Source organism: Silurus aristotelis (assembly GCF_946808225.1).
Source record: "Silurus aristotelis genome assembly, chromosome: 14".
In the NCBI taxonomy this organism is placed as follows: Eukaryota; Metazoa; Chordata; class Actinopteri; order Siluriformes; family Siluridae; genus Silurus; species Silurus aristotelis.
Window position 1 is genome coordinate 1,727,256 of NC_139587.1, and position 20,605 is coordinate 1,747,860.

General features: G+C 39.6%; 1 long non-coding RNA gene across 1 annotated transcript; it reads right to left on the reverse strand.

Annotated features, from left to right (window-relative positions):
- Window positions 1-15,115: 15,115 nt before the first annotated feature.
- Window positions 15,116-17,554, reverse strand: LOC310736398. The gene is made up of 2 exons (XR_014536541.1): window positions 15,345-17,554; window positions 15,116-15,151 (listed from the first exon to the last, which is right to left on the reverse strand). It is a non-coding gene; the product is annotated as an uncharacterized lncRNA (long non-coding RNA).
- Window positions 17,555-20,605: the final 3,051 nt, after the last annotated feature.

Here is a 20,605-nt window from a genome sequence, read left to right on the forward strand (position 1 = left end):
CACACTCACACACACACACACACACACACACACACACACACACACACACACACACACACACACACACACACACACACAGACTCAACGTGTTTTCTCAGAGGACGTGTGATAATGACAGGGCCGTGTAGACGAGGCCGAAAGCCCTTCACGTGTCACAGCGCTGATGATATCGAGCTGCACACACGCAGATGCTGCTGCAATTGTTACTGCTGTGTTCTTACTGAAGTGTAAAATCACTACATGTCTGTATGTGTGTGTGTGTGTGTGTGTGTGTGTGTGTGTGTGTGTGTGTGTGTGTGTGAGAGAGAGAGAGAGAGAGAGAGAGAGAGAGAGAGAGAGAGAGAGAGAGAGAGAGAGAGATACACAGAGACAGAAAGAAACAAACAAAGCAAGAGACAGAGATGATAGATAGATAGATAGATAGATAGATAGATAGATAGATAGATAGATAGATAGATAGATAGATAGATAGATAGATAGATAGATAGATAGATAGATAGATAGATAGATAGAAAGAAAGAAAGAAAGACTGAAAAAGAGACAGAGACACAGATACATAGTAGAGAAAAAGCAAGAAACAGAAGTTGAAAGAGAGAGAGAGAGAGAGAGAGGAGAGAGAGAGCGAGAGAGAGAGAGAGAGAGAGAGAGAGAGAGAGAGAGAGAGAGAGAGAGAGAGAGAGAGATTTAATGTAACTATAAATGGATAAAAAGTACATCATTCTGTATTTCATTGATGGTAAATAGTTGCATTATAAAAGGAATATTATGCTGTGGGACTTTTCTGTTAGAGGAACATAAACAACTTCTGGATGATTATGATGAGGACCCCCCCCCCCCCCCCCTCAATTGCTCTCTCACTTGCTCTCTCTCTCTCTCTCTCTCTCTCTCTCTCTCTCTCTTTCTCTCTCTATCTCTATCTCTCTTTGTCCCCCTCTCTTTACCCCCCATCCTCTCTCTCTCTCTCTCTCTCTCTCTCTCTCTCTCTCTCTCTCTCTCTCTCTCTCTTTTACTCTGCCCCCCTCTCTCTACCTCTACCCCCCCCCCCTCTCTCTCTCTCTATTCCCCCGCTCCCCCCTCTCTCTCTGATGAGTGAATGAGATGGAAAGAGAGAACATACACTGACACGTGGATCACCGCCAGACCCCGAACCCTCTGCCAGCTTGGACCGAGATGAGTCATGAAGCAGGTGAGTCTCTGACATGCTCAGTCTCGCTCTCTTTCTCTCTTTTTTTTTTTAGTCTTTTTATCTTGTCCTTTTTTCACCTTTAACAAGCACACACAAAACTTTAGTGTTAACAAGCATCAGGATTTACTTTCAGAACAAGAACATGTCAAAAACACACCTCCTTTGTAAGGTCATAGCTATAGTAAACAATAAACACATTCATGACAACTGTATGTAGAGCACAGATAAGATACACAGATACACAGATACTGAGTTTGTTGCTTAGAAACAAAAGGAACATCCATGTGTCTCTTAAAAACTATAATATCATAACTATAAACTATAATATAAATTTCCACACTTTTAACAGGCTCTGTAAATACATAAGAGATTCTCATAATGCAAACAGGGCTTGGTGATGTAATGTATTATTCAAAATTACTTATAATGCATTATGGCAGCGATAAGTATAACACATTCTGCTTTGAGACAATGTCTGTTGTGAAAAGCGCTATACAAATAAACTTGACTTGACTTGACATGACATTCTCCTAAATCATTGTAACAATTTGTATAACACCTTACAAATACAACATAACATAACACAACACAACACATAACATAACACAACACAACACAACACAACATAACATAACACAACACAACACAAAACATAACATAACACAACACAACACAACACATAACAAACAACACATAACACAACACAACACAACACATAACATAACACAACACAACACAACACATAACACACAACACATAACACAACACAACACATAACATAACACAACACAACACATAACACAACACAACACAACACAAAACATAACATAACACAACACAACACAAAACATAACATAACATAACATAACACAACACAACACAACACAACACATAACACATAACACAACACAACACATAACATAACATAACATAACACAACACAACACAACACAACACAAAACATAACACAACACAACACAACACAACACATAACACATAACACAACACAACACAACACAACACACAACACAACACAACACAACACAACACAAAACATAACACAACACAACACAACACATAACACATAACACATAACACATAACACAACACACAACACAACACAACACAACACAACACAAAACATAACACAACACAACACAACATATAACACATAACACATAACACAACACAACACATAACATAACATAACACAACACAACACAACACAACACAACACATAACACAACACAACACATAACACAACACAACACAACACAACACAACACAAAACATAACACAACACAACACAACACAACACAACACAACACAAAACATAACATAACATAACATAACATAACATAACATAACACAACACAACACAACACAACACAACACAACACAAAACATAACATAACATAACATAACATAACATAACATAACATAACATAACATAATATAACATAACATAACATAACACAACATAACACAACACAACACAACAAGTGTGTCCTTAGGTACATTTTCAGGATTTGGCAGATGCCCCTATCTATAGAGCCTTACATTTATCTCATTCACACAACTGAGCAGTCATGGGGTTCAGGGCCTTTCTCAGGGGCCCGGGAATGGCAGCTTGGTGTGGCTGGGATTTGAACTCTCAGTTTTCAGATGTGAAGGCTAATGCGTTACCCACTAAGCTCCCACCACCCCCTTAGCTTAGTATAGGCTTGACCTGAATAGAGTGTTTTAATGTTTTCATATACACCCAAGTGTAAATTATAATGCAGCACAGGTAGGTTATAATGCCATATAACTGATTATTGTTTCATAACTGCATGGAAACATTTCAGAACTTTCACAAATACAGGTCACATTGGTTGCCACCAGTCTCACCATTTTGGTAGCCAAATCTAATCATGAACAGGACCTGAGGATTGTATGGATGTTCTGGTACTGAATCAGGCCACCTGTTTCACCTGGTTCAGTGTTTAAGGTCAGGAATTACAGAGCCGCAGCCCAGCTGGCACATGCCGAGAGGAAACTGAATCCTAACCAGGAAGGACAGGGCAACGCTTTCCTGTCGCAACACGCAGAAGATCAAACGTGTTTACCTCCAGAGCTGGATGCAGGCCATCGCTGTGAGCTGCACCATGGTGTAGGCTACGTCTAGCATGAAGACAAACTGGAGGGGCTGAAATCGAGCACATCAGTATTAATACCTGAGATATAATTCTGGAATAATGTGTTAGAAGTAGAACACAAAAGGGGGAGGAGTTTTGTCTCAAATTCTCACATCAAAACTTAAACACATCATATTTCTGGCTGAGAAAACACTAGTAGATAGTGTCTAATCTAAGCCTGAATTGACCAACTGACAACCTCTGAGATGCACTTGTTCAGAAAAAAAAGATCTGGCAACCTTGAAGGTGGAAAAAAAAATGCATAGATAAAGTTTAAGGTAAAGGACATGCATAGAACCATACTTTTTCTTTCATATGAATAAATATTCTTCCTGAACGTCTTTTTAAATTCGACTCAGTGTCATAGGGTCACTTTTAAGGGAGCTAAAAACAGCACAGGAGAAGAAGAAGGAGGAAAAAATACACCATGGCAGCCACCTGAGGAACCTGCTTCGGCTGTGCGTCTGAATTCCGTAAGTGGAAATTTATGCAGTACGTTATCAGCATGGTGGCCATTAGCATGAGAGAGGCAGAGTTCTGTCAGTGGTTGCCAGCTTTTAAGCGGATATTATTCCCACGGCCGTCCTCACTGTCTGCGTTTTAAAAAGTCGATGGCCCTTCGAGGCTGAGTGCTCGTGGTCTCCTGGGTTTCGTTCCCATTACTTCAGGGAAGCGGCGAGAAACAATGTGGCGGTCCGGAATGAGGCGTGATTGAACAGCGAGGAAAAGCTCCAATCCCATGGGCTTCATATGTACGTATGTGTGTGTGTGTGTTGCATGTCGTTTAGGGAATCATCCCCAGGGAGCCCCACACCTGCAGTTTACCTGTCAGCAAGGACATTGTCCTTTTTCCCGACAAAACCACAGATGGTGTGGAAAAACAACAAGAGCATGAATGTCATATTTATCCTACAAATCTCTCTTTTTGTTCCAGAGAAATAAAACCTCGTCTTCTTGTTTTATGATTTTCTTTTGCAAGGATTTTTCGTTGTCGTTTTTTTTTTTTCCCTCTGCTGGCGTGTTTAAGTTCTCCAGATCAGAGTTTTCACTGTGAGTGCTGAAAGATGAACAACTGCCCACACCTCCATTCTTTCACTTCTCCCTCCTACAAACAGACACATCTTCCCACGTTGACTGTTTACCAACAGGGGTCATCACTTCTGAGTGGATGTCTCTTAACCAAAGACAGGTCTTGTCTGGGTAAAAAGGCTTCCTGCTCAGCTTTCATCTCCTACAACAAGCCCGCATCGAGACCTAAAAGACTGCGAAGATGAAAAGACTGAACAGAGGGAGGCGGGTTTCTTTTCCGAAACGCTTTCACATATAGAGCAGAGGAGAACAGCAGCCCAGGAGAACTAGTGCAGATCAATCATTCATGTTGACATTGAACACATCTTTAAATCTCCTGAACACACAGTCTGTTCCACTAAAACTTCCACATGCTGCGACGACTTTCTGAACGCCATGGCCACCATCGGCGGAATTCCACGTCAGAAGAACTCTGAAACCACGAACTAGCAAATAGAACCTGAGAGAAACCCTTTGATACGAGTTTAAACGCTTTCCTTTTACTCCAAAAACGTTCCACTTAGAAGATTCCCGTCCCAAATCAGCTGACACCAAAATGTCTGAGTTTGTAATTTTAGCTGATAAAATTCAGACGGCGTCAGAAAGCAAATTCTGCCACAAGAGTGTTAGTAAAGTCAGGTATTGAGGAAGGTGAGGTAAGGAGCATTTACATTCTTTTCAATAGTGTTGAGGGACAGAGCACTGTAACGGGAGATCTTTCACTCCAAACTATGTAAACTATGTAACTGTTTGGGGAAGAACGACATATGGCTGAAAAGTCATCCATCTCAGTGTATTTGTCCAATAGTGTATATGAAGATACCGTTATATAAACACATCTAGAAAAAAGTGAAGTAATCAAAGCCACGTCCACCTGTTTTCCTCATTCCCATATACAGCTTCCACGACGTCCATTGCATGATGGTGACTCGGATGGAACTCAAATGCTCAGGTCATGCCTCAAACTTCCTTTCTTCCTTTCCTGACCTTTGTTTGTGATAATTAACATTTCAGCGCTCGGTTCTGAACCCTTTCGTAGGTGGCAAAGTTCAGAAGTCTCAATTCACCGTCCAGCCTCAGAGCAGCGTTAAAACATGAATAAAGAAATCAAAGAGAAAAACGTCTCAGTATCTCACAGAACATTAACCTTCCCGTGGTCTCGGGCTGACACATGGCCGTCGGCTCCAAATATAAAAAAAATTCAGCTATTTGAATTTGAAACGAAGAGCTTTGAATTGTAAAACGTTACATAACTTGACGACCCGAGGCACAATGGCAGGAGATTGCACTGTTTCACAAATGAGATTAGATCATGTTTTTCAGTCTGGAGTGAGTATTGACTGAGAACAATAACGTAGAACATGTAACATACATATGGGATAAGAAAAAGGGAGGTGTTAGACATTGGACTTTGAATCTGAAGGTCACGACCTGAGCAAGGACCTTAACCCCCAACTGAAAAGTTGCCTTGGATAAGGGCATCTTCCAAAGGCCATTATTATATAAAATTTTCTTTCGGCTTCTCCCGTTAGGGGTCGCCACAGCGGATCCTCCGCACGTTTGATTTGGCATATGTTTTACGCTGGATGCCCTTCCTAACGCAACCCTCCCCAATTTATCCAGGCTTGGGACCGGCACTGAGAGTGGCTGGGGATGGTTCCCTGACCGGGGATCGAACCCGGGTCGCAGCGGTGAGAGCGCTGCATCTTAACCACTAGACCACCAGGGGACCTTAAAGGCCATTATTATATAAACACCAATAAGTCATAATTGACCAAGACTGTTCATGACACTTAAACAGGTCGTCCTTGAGTTCAGCTCAAAATTTTACAAATATTAAAATATTCGTGCGCGTTTACATTTTTGTAAAATACGTTGGGATGCTGCCAGGATGTATAAATCTCCCGGCTTGTGAAATGCCTTATTCTCACCAGGGGGCGACAGAGTTCAGTTGTCTCTGTGTTAGAACGCGTATTTTTTTGTGTTTTTGGTGTTTCAAAGCCCAATATACGCTCTTGTCTGTCTCCTTTTAATCGGCGTCACCAGACACTGAAACTGGCGCTCATCCTCTTGCTAGATACATATATACTGCATAGATTATGTACAGTAGTTTGTTAAATTATTAACAGTACCATTTACTACCCCATAGTATAATCGCTATTATTTTAGACTCGTTGGTATGCTAGGCCATGTTGCCACAATATTTTTGAATTATGATGGGGTCATTGGTACGCATCTCCATCGTTAGTCGAGGACTGCCTGAAACTACAGAACCCCCTAAAAGTAAAGACAGACAGAAATGGCAAAATAAATGGTGAACAAACTGTGAAATATCTTCTCTTGGGATAGTATGAGCTAAATTTGCCAGTAATGGCGCTTATTTTAATAGCTAGTTTGAATTGTCTTAATTCATAGATTTGTTTACATTTCTGTCAGGTTATTAATCATTATAATATCGCATTAACAATTATTTTACACAAATACGCTTTTCTCAAAGATTCATGCACTATATGGACAAAAATACTGGGGCACCTGAATTTTCCAGTCATATGTGATTCTTCCCCAATCTGGTAGTCTTTTAATGTGATTCCAATGAAATTTCCCTTCACTTGGAGACTCAAACCTGTTCCAGCATGACAATGCACAAAGGCAGCTCCATGAAGCTTTGAATTAAAGTGGAAGATCTCCTGATATAGAGCTCCAACCCTATTGGGATAAATTTGAATGCTGACTGAACCCCAGGCCTCCTCACCTCACCTACATAAGGAACCTGACTTTACTAACACCCTTGTGGCTGAATGAATCTCCACGAAATCTAGTGGAACATCTTCCCAGAAGAGTGGAGCTCATTATAGCAGCAAATGAGGACTAAATGTGGAAATGGATGTTCCAAAAGATGTGCATACTTTCTAATGGTAAGTTGTCCGCAAACCCTTTGTTCATATAGTGTATTCTTTAAACACATTTGCACCTGATAGGTTCGGATCTCTAATATTCTCCTGCAGAGTAAAAACGAAACCAACCATGAGTAATTGTGTTAATTAAAGGCTGTGAGAGGTGATAAAAACTATTCAAATGAAATCCTTTGAGAACCGCAGATGCAATTTCTTTTTTTATTTTTTTTTAAGGCACATGCAAATGAAAACGTTTTCACACTCTATTTAAAACACCGATCGACAAAAGTGTAAAAATGGAATGAATATCTACCCAAATTTGCTAATATTAGAATTTTTATAAACGTTCTCATTAACAAAATCGTTTAGTTTCCATTTGAATAACGAGATAAAGATTTAATTTGACAAAACAAATCTTTAAATGTCCAGATCTTTTTTTTCAGTGAAAATCATCCCTCAGCATAAAAAACAGCATTTCACACTCTCAGCATCTGGACAGTTTGTTTCTCCAAGCATTCGGCTGAAATACTTTGCTGTGCCAAATATGTTCTTCACTAGTTTTCTTGTGATGCAGTTCATCCCAGAGCAGTTCAGTAGGATTTGGGTGCGGTGACTTGGCAGGTTTTTCTATGATAGATATCACTCCAGACGACTCTCTAAATAACGCTTTCAGAACTCAGACGTACACATATGCTCTTCGTCTTGTTGTATGGTGGCCGGTTTCAAGGAGCCGATGTTTAGATGGAATTACATGGTGATGAAGTATGAAATGGGAGCAATGTTGGTTTACTTTCACTTTCTGGAACCTTCCCTACTCCAAAACAACCCCAAACCATTAAAGTTCCACCTCCATGTGGGACTGTAGGGGTGAGGGAGTCTGATCACGTCTTCTCTGCTCTTCTCCATCTTACACAAGTTCTTCCCATATGTGACATTTGGACTCCACAAAACTTTGTTCCACTCATTCACTGTCCAGTTCTTGGATATAAACAAAAACTTCAGAATTTAATAAATGAAAAATTAAACACTGAAAATGAGTTGAATAAAAATAATGGCACCCATAACTTAATATTTCGCACAACCATTAGAGGCTCTCATGGCAAACGTGATTTCTGCAGCTCTCAGTGGGACTTCTGTTTGAGTCCAAAGGCAATCTGGAACACTATCCATGAAAAAATTGCCCCAGCTGTCTCAGGTTTAAAGGGTGCCTTCTCCAGACTGCAAGTCTTTCCATAGAGCAGTCTAGTGTTTTGTTCTTAGCCATTTCAGTGTTTTTAACTGTACGTTTTGGGTCATTATCTTGTTGGAAGACCCATAAGACGATCTGACCCGAGGCAGTACGTTTCACTTCACATTAACTTGGTACTTTTGAGATTTCATTGTGCCCTCATGGATTAGAGGCTCCACATGCCACAGCAAAGCAGTTTTGAAACATAATCAAGCTTCCTCCATGGTTCCCAGAAGGAATTTTCAGAATCAGAATCATCTTTATTGCCAAGTATGATGGGTTGCATATACGAGGAATTTGTTCTGGTGTGCTGGTGCTATAAAAATATGAAAACTATATATATATATATATATGAAAATAATACAATAAAATAATACATAAAGATTAAATTAGGCCATTAACTACACAGTTTGTGCAGGGTAGGTACAGTATTAATAATGTGAACGTGATGCAGTGCAAATAATAATATTTCCCTAATAAAGTCCAAGGTGCAGTGTTGCAAAATAGTGGTCCATGTTGATTGTAATGTAACACACATGGAATTAACTTTGTGGGGTTTATATTACTGTAATCTAAGTGTTAATGGAAGCAAGTCAGAGATGATGGTGAGTCCTTGGTATTGATCAATTTTTTTGAAAGATCAATTTTGCATCTGTTTTAAACAGTGTTTCAAAAGAAAAATGGGGAATTTGTGCTAAATTGACAACTTTGGCCACAAACACCTCAGAGGAAAAGCTACCAAAGTATTGATCCCCTTATGGCCAGACCGCGGAAAAGTGGCTTCCCACAAGCTATCAAACATCTCAATAAGAAGCTGAACACACACACACACACACACACACACACACACACACACACACACACACACACACACACACACACACACACACACACACACACACACACACACACACCTGCTGCTAAATAACCACTAAAGCAGTTGTGCATGTAGAGTATTTATTTAGGGGAGGTGGAAGTTCAGTGGTTAAAGCAGTGGCCTCTGTATCAGCAGGTCACAAGTTCAAACCCCAACACCACCAAGCTGCCACTACTGGGCCCTTGAACAAGGCCCTTAACCCTCAGCTGCTCAGTTGTAAGTCGCTCTGGAGAAATCCATCTGCCAAATGCCATAATTGTAAATTATATAAGGACACACTTGTTGTTATGTTGTGGAACCTGCACTTTGTATAGTCCTGTGTATAGATCTGTTTTTGTTTTCCAGTGAGGTTTGTGTTATCTTGTGATAAATTGCATTGCTTTGTGTAGCACAATTTAATTTAGTCTTTAAAAAATGCAATTTTGTTTTACACTTTGTACATTTACATTTAAGGCATTTGCTAAATGCTGATCCAGAGCGACTCACAGTTATCTCAGGTATACAACTGAGCAATTGAGGGTTAAGGGCCTTGCTCAGGGGCCCAGGAGTGGGGTGGTGCTAGGATTTGAATCAATGACCTTCGATCAGAAGCACATCTAAAGCTACTTCCCCTCATAATGTGTACTATAATATATGTGGTTTAATTGCTAATAAAGCCACTTAATTGGAGCCAGCAATTTATAAAGTCAAGTCAAGTCAAGTCAAGTTTATTTGTATAGCGCTTTTCACAACAGACATTGTCTCAAAGCAGCTTTACAGAAAACAACAGTGAAGGTGAATGGTGTGCGTTTGTCCCTGATGAGCAGCCGTGGCGACAGTGGCAAGGAAAAACTCCCTTAGATGATATGAGGAAGAAACCTTGAGAGGAACCAGACTCAAAGGGGAACCCATCCTCATATGGGTGACATCAAGAGTTTGGTCATAAATCTTTCAACAATACAGAACAATTTGTGATCATCATAGAGCCAGCATCAGCTTCTCCATGCCAGGAGATATATAAAGTATATATATAAAAAAATTATCACATTTTTCTCCGTGCCTGAATAGAACATTCTGGATGGATTTTTCTCCCACATAAAAAAATAAATGCATTCTTCTCCATTTTTAATAATGCATTCCTAAAAAAATTATTCATTTTTGATAATTGATCATGAAATTAAAAACAGTTCATGGTAGTGGACTAGAAAATATCTGGAGCCTACAGCATGTCTTTAGGCTTTAGCGAGCATATTACAGCCTTTATTACTTTCATCATCTAATTTCTTTCCTTCTCCCTTAAACCACAATCCACCGGCTTTGTTGTTCAACCTCATCCTCGATCGCTTCACACTCCATGAAGGGGGAGAGAAATCTCCTCTCAGGAACCCACGGAGAAAATAATATTAACAGCTGTGCTTTGGCTACGAACACAAATTAGAAATAGTTCGAAGCTGGCAGGCCGGAGTGATTATTATTTTTTTTACCTCTGCAAAGGCATTTCAGTGTGTACTTCTAATTAACATGGCTCATTGCTAACTCTGTATTTACTCTCTAAATCCCAGATTCCCTTCTGATATGGGTCGTAAACAAACATCCATATTTCCTGGCAGAGGCTGTGTAGTAATTTCAAGCTTGACATGTTTGAAATTAGTTCTACAGTGACTGCTCGGCGTCCATATTACACAGTGATTTTTTTCCCTTTTCTTTTCCCCTCCCTCGCCCCTCACACTCACATTTGTTGACTCATTTGCCATTTATTTCTTGTAAACAAGATTGTCTGTGTCAATGAGAGGGAGCAAAAGGCCGAGCGGAGACATCAGCGATGTGATCCCATTTCATCTGGGATTCCGTTTGCGGGCTGTTTGCCGCTTTAATGGCTTTTTTCGTGAGGAAATAAAACGGCACGTACGATTCTGTGGCCAATTAGCCTGAGCTCACATCCACAGGTGTAATTACGCCAGAGTTTGGGCTCAGCTGACGAGAACAGCAAGCAATCAGTGTGGAAATCATATGCTTTTCTGGCTTCATTGTAATTGATAGCACAAAGCACTTCATTACACCAAAGACGTCTCACATGCCACATTCATCACGCTGAAGAAAGACGATTTGTCTTGGAGTGAGTTTTTCTTTTTTTTTTTTTAAATACAAAATTTCATTTTTTAAGCAGAAATCATTAAAAAACATGGAGCGTGAAACATAACCACAAGGTCAAGCATCAGTATTAAAGTTTATACCCCTTTTACACAACAGAGATATTGAAATCTCAAATCTGATTAGCCAGAAGGAAATGTCTGACTCTGAAGGACGGAGTCTCCAGTTTCATGGCTTTGAGGCTGTAATTCTGTTTTCTGGCATTTACAGGAGAAGTTTGTCAGTAAAAAGAAATAATAATAATCCGTGTTTCTTTTTGTCACATTATCTATAGACGAAAGAAAAAAGAGAGGCTGGAGAGGAAACTACTGTTTATAGCTGCTATATTATATAATATAATATATGTGTAAATGGATTAAATCTAGGAATTCTCGTAATTTAATAAACAAAAAGATTGTTCTGGTATAAAATGAAAAAAAAAAAAAAAAACACTGTGCTGTTATTGTAAAATAATCAGATTGTATTAATTATATTGAATGGAATCTAATGATGGTTTTATACAAATTGGTTTTGTTTTATTTTTTTTCCAGAACATTTTATATATATATATCTATATAAATCACCAAATACAAATAAAAATACACAAATAAACAGTGAAAGTGCACTATTTAGTCTTTAAAACTATTTAATCATTTATAAAACATTAATTATTTAATATTCTTATTTTTTTATATTTTTTAAATAAATGAGATTATTTATTGCCTATTTGTAAAAAAAAAAAAAATTAAAAATATATATATATATATATATAATGAATTTCTGCTTCTATATATACTGCTTTTTTTAAACCAACTACCTGCATGTCTTCACTCACCACATCCATAAACCTCCTCCTTGGTCTTCCTCTTTTCCTCCTTCCTGGTGGCTCCATCCTCAGCATTCAGTATACTGATATACCCCATGTCCCTCCTCTGCACATGTCCAAACCATCTCAATCTCACCTCCCTCACCTTGTCTCCAAAACGTCCTACATGCGCTGTCCCTCTAATAAACTCATTTCTAATCCTGTCCATCCTCATCACTCCCAACGAACATCTCAACATCTTCAGCTCTGCTACCTCCAGCTCCACCTCCAGTCTTTTACTCAATGCCACTGTCTCTAAACCATACAACATCTCAGGTCTCACCACAGACCTATAAACCTTCCCTTTCACTCTCACAGATACTCTTCTATCACAAATCACTCCTGCTATCACTCTTCTCCACCCACTCCACTGCACTCTTTTCTTCACTTCTCTAACACACTCCCCATGACATTGCACTCCATCACCCTCCCTCTCATTCACACTCTGTCTTACTCCTACTGACTTTCATTCCCCTTTTCTCCAGCATGTACCTTCACCTCTCCAGGCTCTTCACCACCTGATCAATACTCTCACCACTAATCACAATTTCATCCGCAAACATCATAGTCCATGGAGACTCCTGTCATATATATATATATATATATATATATATATATATATATATATATATATATATATATATATATATATATATATATAAAATGCATTTTTTATCATTATTTTTTATTAAGAAAGGTAATGCAAATACAGCCTAATTAATAATTCATATTTTGTATATAGTGATTAATATTAAACAATATTTTATACAGTGAGAACATAAAAAAAATCTATACACTTGATAAATGACTCACTCTCAAAGTTTGCCTCAACTTCATATTCAGTCCTGTTTGTATATTTGGCCTGACGATACGTTCGACCCAGTATGAATGAAACGAGGCAGAAACAGAGCTGTAATTAAGGAAGTCGTTACGCAGAAAAACAGTCCGTAATGGACAGCCTTCTGTTGTTAGCTTTTTGTGCTCACCATGGCTAAGTCTCCAGTGGGAGTGATCAGGAGTGTTTACAGGGTGTGTCAGCAGCTCGGTCGCCCTGTTCTGCTTGCCAGGGTGTGTCTGTGTGTGTGTGTGTGTGTGTGTGTGTGTGTGTGTGTGTGTGTGTGTGTGTGTGTGTGTTTGTTTAGACTGAAGTGCACAGATGGACCACCAGACCTTGCTGTGTGTCAAAATATAAAGGTCTTGGGAGTATGTTGGAGTGTGACTGGTCACTGTAAACTCTGTGTTTTCAAAATGACAATTATAAAAACAATAAACTGGATATGGCAAAGCGGGTAAACAAACCGTTAAGCAAAATCAAGACACAGTCAGGGATGAGGACCTGGAATGTGGCCACTGTAGGAAGAAAGAGAGGAAAGGAGACCATGATGGAAGAACAGATGGAGAGAAGAAAAGCATGGAAGAGTGGAAGTAGGAGAAATGATAGAGAGTATCAAAGCAAAGAGCAAACGCAGGAGGAGGGAAAAGGGGAAGCCGGAGATGATCCAAACATTTTGAGATGTCTATCCAGGCCATTTTGTTTCTCAGTTAGGAGAGTTAATGAAGCCTCCATTATGGCTCTGAGCCACAGCTTTCCCAGCATGCACTTCAGCTCTGATGATGGCCAGAATGCGAGAGACTTTGGCACAAAAAGGAAGTCTTGACAACTTTTATCGGGGAAAGTTATGTGTTAAAGCATGTTAAAAAAAATCTAGTAGTTGCCAAAATGATGCACCAGACTAATTTGCATATTTATTGAATGACTGTAAATGTTTTACCAGTAGTGATGTTTATCAGAAGTGAAAAAAATGTTTGATCACAGATGGACAAAGAAGGTAAATTTTTTCCACATTTCTATCAAGAATGCAACCATAATCAAACTGTAGTTGTAAAGAGGCAAAACACAAATACAATGTAAACAGTTACCTAGGAAATGATTCACTTTTATTACAGTAAATATTCAAGTTTAAAGCAAAGAAGTTATATTTGGGCAAACAAAGACAAAACTAGTCATCAATGATTATTCATCTGGAACAGTGATGACCAGAAATTAGTCATTAAGATCAATAATGATCTGTGTTTGGTGATTTGGAACAGTGGTGATCAGTGGTTGTTAGGAATGCTGATAAAAAATGCTGATCAGTGATTGTTTGTCCGGAACAACAGGTGATCAATACAGTTTTTCTCAACTGCTTTCAGTCATTTCTCAGATCAGAATTGAAGTTTGCAGATCTCCAAGTGCATTTCTCAAAACAACACGTACAAACTGCACAACATAGTGGATAACCGGAAAATATGTGTCACCTGCTCAAAATGCTTTGTCTATCGTGCAAAAGCGTGTTTTTTCATCAATCAGTGTGTCAGAGGCAGCAGAATCCCATGTCATTTTTTCAACAATGTGAGCCTGACAGGCAAAATTATTAGTCATGTTGTCAGTAGAACATCATACTTAGTTTTAGTTATTAAAATTATACTCAAGTCAGGTTTTGATGACTAGAAACTACTAAATTACCGTACTGGTGTGTGTCATAATTTACAGTGTCCCTCGGGTAAAAAAAGAAGTTACTTTTGCAAACCATTGTGCATCAACCAGGTGTTACAGTAATTTACATGGTATGAATAGATAATTTTTCTGATTGATTCTATCTAACCTCAGTTAACCAATCAACATCGACCCACGTAACAGTATATGGAAGAATCGAAACAAAAGATCACACTGTATTCACATTTTTACTTTACTGTCAATAGTGGTACTTTTGAGTCTGGTTCCTCTCAAGGTTTCTTCCTCATAACATCTAAGGGAGTTTTTCCTTGCCACAGTCGCCATGGCTTGCTCATCAGGGATAAATGCACACCATTCACCTTAACTGTTGATTTCTTTAAAGGTGCTTTGAGACAATGGCTGTTGTGAAAAGCGCTATACAAATAAACTTGACTTGACTTGACTTACATACAGAAAACAAAGGAAACTACACATAGGCTATTTACCAACAAATGAAAACCTGAAAAAGACAAAGTGGGAAAAACTATACATATACAGAAGGTAAAGGTGAAATTATATGGCAGTTTTCCTATGCGTCATGTCAGTCCTCTCTGTTGGGCCACAGATTCTCATCCACATCACAACATATATTTTCCCTTGCTATGCATGGTGGAAAGAATCTTCGTGAGTGCCTAATCCAGCCTCTGCATGCATCTGCTGAGATGTCCTCACATGCTGCATCCATGGCAGCCAGCAGTGTCATCCGTGTATGTGGCTGATGATCATAAACCTTCAACCTCCAAGCCGAGAAAAACTCTTCAATTGGGTTCAGGAACGAGGAGTAGGGTGGAAGGAATTCAATCAGCATCCTGCGATGGTGGAAAAACCACTGCCTGATGTTGTCAGAGTGATGGAAACTGACATTGTCACAAATTACTACATACTTTGGTTGATCATCTCGATTGAGGTCCCTCTCATCTTCAGGAATGACATTTCTATAGAGATTGTCTAAGAATGTAAGGAGATGCTGTGTGTTGTACAGTCCCATAATAGGAATATGAGCTAGCACACCTTGGTCTGAAATAGCAGCACACATAGTGATGTTTCCTCCACGTTGTCCTGGGACATCAACAGTAGCTCTCTGGCCGATTAGATTTATACCACGCCTTCTGCCTTTGGCCAGGTTGAAGCCAGCCTCATCCAAGTATATGAAGTTGTGAGGTGGTTCTCTTGATTCCATTTCCATTATGCGCTATATACAAGAAAAACACAGTGTGCGTAAATTACTGTATTTGTCTTCATTGTTTACAGCTACATCAAATGTAAAGATCTATGAAGTTCCACCAGTATCAAATGTGTAGAATTTACTCCTACAGTATAGTGGGTATACAACATACCTGTACAAACTGGAGTTGTAGCTCTTTCACTCTGTCAGCATTTCTTTCAAATTGTACAGCTGCTTCATGTGATTACACGTCTTTTCAAGACCCTGTCCATAGTTGAAATGCTCACAGATTGTATATTTTCAAAGATATTGTTGTCTTCAACAATAGCACTTTGTATCTCCCTTAGTCTTATGGCATTGTTAGACATAACCATGTTGCAAATTGCTTCCTCCTGCTGAGGTGTGAAAAGGGGCCCTCTGCCACCCCTGCGAGGTTGTCTTGCAGTCCTACGTGAGAAAACATATTGTAAATTAAAGAAGTATAAGGATCACAGGATTTTGATTCATACAGTAAATAACTAAGAATACTGTATGCATGGAAAACCTAAGGTGTTTTACAGTATATGTAACAGTAAGTCTACAGTATTACTGTACTATACAGTACATTACATACCTGTTCTCTCAACGAAATGTTTGAATTATTGATGACACAGTTGTTCTTCCAACATTTGGCTGCACCCTTCGACCAGCCTCTTCCATTGTAAGGCCATGATTGATAACGTGATCCACCAGTGTGGCCCTGATTTCATCTGGAATCACTGTGTATCTTTGGCATCTTATACCCCTTCCTCTTCTGTGTCTCTGTACTCTTCCACCATGCAGTCTTAATCCTCTTCTTCTTCCTTCAGGTTCCATTATCAGAAAGGGGAACACTTGTGTTGTGCACTGTATATATATGTGACCCTGCCAAATCAGTCTTCATGAGTTGCACCTCTGAGCTATTTCACAGAACTGGTTGATCATTGGTTAGTCTAGAGTTGTACATGTTTCTCTTTGTTAACGAAGGTGAAGACTCACCTGAGAGCAATTTGTCAATTCTGGACATATTTCTTAGCAAACATTTATTTACAATTTGTAGAAATCTGTACAGACATACAATTCTGAGAACATGTTCACTCATTTTGATAGTACAGACTTCCAACCTGAGAAAAAGACTAATTGGTTTGGTGGTTGTGACATTTCAGCTGAGAACCAGGACAAGTTATTTTGCACAGCAGGACAAAAGCAACAAGAATTGTCAAAAGCAGCTGACAGACATTACAGAACCATTTGCATGTTGTCCAAAAGCAATTGCAAATTGATGAAAACAACAAGACATTGCTGATAAGATGTGAAGAACTGACAACAGGTTCTGACGGTGGGACGAGTAGTTTTGAGAAATGCAGGTCTGTTGTGAGAAATGACTGAAAGCAGTTGAGAAAAACTGTAATTGGTCATTGGGAACTATGGTGATTAGCAAATAGTTGTCTACAGCACCTACGATCAGAGATTCTGCTAATCTAGCAAGTGTCACAGCGTTGGCAAAAAGCAATAATTAGATAAAAACAATGAGCCAATCACGACTCTCCATTCTCTCTGCATGACAATCCTTCATTAGCATAGAAATCACGATTTCATTTTAGAGTGATTCGCCTGACAGAACTGTATTTAAAATAGTAGTCTACTTAATGATGAAGTCTACTTATCAATGTCCTCTCAATAACCTGGAACCATCTGTTTACTGTCACTGGTTCCTTCTGACCGATGCGTGCTTAGACTTTTTTAAATCATACCATATTATATCATTAATGACTATATGCCACGATGTGAAGGAGAGCTTATTAAATTGGAGAGTTTGTCAATAAGTGAAGCTCACAAATAAAGACCGATCTGCTCCGAAATTACATTTGGGAGATGAATGATAATGCCATTAGGGTAGAGCAACATAAATTCATCTAGAGAGAGAAAATGGGCGATATTAGCTTTATGAGTCCCTACAGGACTGCTTTAGCATGAACTTTGAGTCTGGAGAGAAATACGGCAAGATAGACGGGTCAATCAGAGCACCTCGACGTGACTGACAGCATGATGAGCACACAGGGACTGCAGCTTAAAAAAACTTTTAAAGGCCTCTACAATAAATCACAGAGACATACAGGTAAAATGAGAAAGGCTAGAAAACTATAAAAACAAGCCACAAGGAAATTGATTTTTTTTCCTTTTTTTTTTTAACCGGATCTTAGTACCCGCTAATCAGGCAGGCAGGTAAACAGAATTCGAGACTGGCAGCCGGAGCTCTGGGAATATAATCGACGTGGCTTAAGGGCTCAGCCGCTTCAGACGATACAATTTGCGCAGAGCAATGGTGTAAATCACAATTAAAGTGGTGAGCGTGGAAGCCCGACGGTGGCTGACTTCAGGGAGTCGAGGCCCTCAGTCAGAATATATTGATGGGATTTTACGAAATGAGGAAAAGGAGCTTTATGGGGAAAGTGGGTGATGGGAAGGAAGAAGGGCATGGATGATGGCCAAACCTAGCTTGAAGAGGATGAGAAGAGAAGAGCTAAAGGGTTTATTGATAAGTTCTGCAGGTTTAGATCACTGTAGTGAGGTGAGCTGTGGTGAGGTAGCTCAGTGATTAAGACATTGGACCAGAAGGTTGAATAGAGCTACCACCACCAGGCCCTAAACAAGGCCTTTAACCCCCACCTGCTCCGTCATATAAATAAGATCATTATAAGTTGCTCTCGATGAGGGCCCCTTCCAAATGACAGAGATGAAATGTGTGGTGTGGTGTTGTGTGGTAGCTCAGTTGTTAAGACAGTGGCCTTCTGTTCAGTAGGTTGTGAGTTCAAATCCCCCAAGCTGATGGGCCCTTGAGCAAGGCTCTTAATGCTCTTTTTTTTTGTTGGATAAGTGCATCTGCCTAATGACATAAATATAAATGTGAAGGTGTGGTGAAGTAGCTCAGTCAATTGAAGCATTGGGGCTTTTAATTGGAATGTTGTGAGTTTGAATCCCTTAAAGCTGCCCTTGCTCAAGTTGGGCCCTTGAGGCAAGTCCCTCAACCCCTTAATTTCTCAGTTGTATAAGTGCATGTGACTAATGATGTGAAGATAAATTTAACATGTTGAGGTAGCTCAAGCATTTAAAATTTGGGCTTCTAATTGAAAGGTTGTGAGTTTAAAGTCACAACCTGCCACTGGTGGGCCCTTGAGCAAGGCCCTTAATCGCCCAATTTCTCTGTTGTATCTATGCATCTGCCTAATAACGTGAATGTAAATATGAAGATACATTGTAGCATGGTGTGGTAGCTCAGGCATTAAGTTTTTATTATCAAGGTTTGGGTTCTAATCCCTGAATGCTGCCACTGGTGGGCTCTTGAGCAAGGCCCTTAACACTTAATTTGTGGAATAAGTGAAACTCCGTAATGACATAAATGTATATGTATAAGTGAGGTGCAGCATGGTGTGGTTCATGTGGTTCAGTTTAGTCATTTAACCATTAGACTTCTAATTGGAAGGTTGTGAGTTTGAATCCCCCAAGGTTAACTTAATGACACTGCATAATTGTGTCAGCTAAATAACAAACAATACATGTTTAACGTGACGTCTCTCTCCTTTTTTTGATTTGTTCATGCTTAACTCTCCTGCATGACACGTGATTCAAGTTTGCATCTGCGCTCGCTTCATTCTGCCCTGTTTTCTCACCGGTGACACCGCCATCAGACAGGTGTGACAGCGGTTGTCAAACAAGCTGAGCTTTGCGTTGTTGTGACTTCGGTTGTGTAGCAGTGTACCAGGTAGTACACATCCAGCCTTTGACAGGAAGTCCTGTCCTCTGTGCTCTGGCTGACATTTAACAACTGTAGGGTTGAGATGCTATCAGGAACAGAGTATGTCAGCTACAATTCGAGCAAAGAGCACATCTGCTTTTCATTCTCGAAGGAAAAAAATGCAATGCAGCTACAACTCAGGTTTATGATACGTTATCGTTTCTTTAGTAACAGCTCCTTCACAGGGTTTCAAATAAAAGGATTAAAAGCGTCTGGAGATTTATTTTATTTTTAGCACTTAAAAAAAAATCTCTGCCTGATGGTTTTCTGACGTCCTTCGCTTTGTTGGTTTGTGGTAACCTGACTGCATTTTGTCCACGATGAGGACAAAATGTCCACTTCTGGAACATGTCCTGAAAGTCTTCTTTTCGAAGAGTCAAGCAACTTCTGCGATTCGTGCCGGATCTCCGCAACAGTGTCAAAACGCTGACCTTTGAGCTTCATCGTCATCTTCGGGAACAATGTGAAGTCCGTAGGAGCCAATTCTTGTGAGTAGGGTGTGTGCAGAAGTGAGATCATGTGGATCAAAACACATCGAACGACTCTTTGCAGCATCGGCAAACGTATGTCGTGCGAACGTGGTCAGAATAGCACCAGTTACAGTTCGTCCTGAAACCTTTTAAAACCACCGTGTATGATAAACATTGTCAAATTGGTAATAGAAATGCAATAAAAACTATTACCTT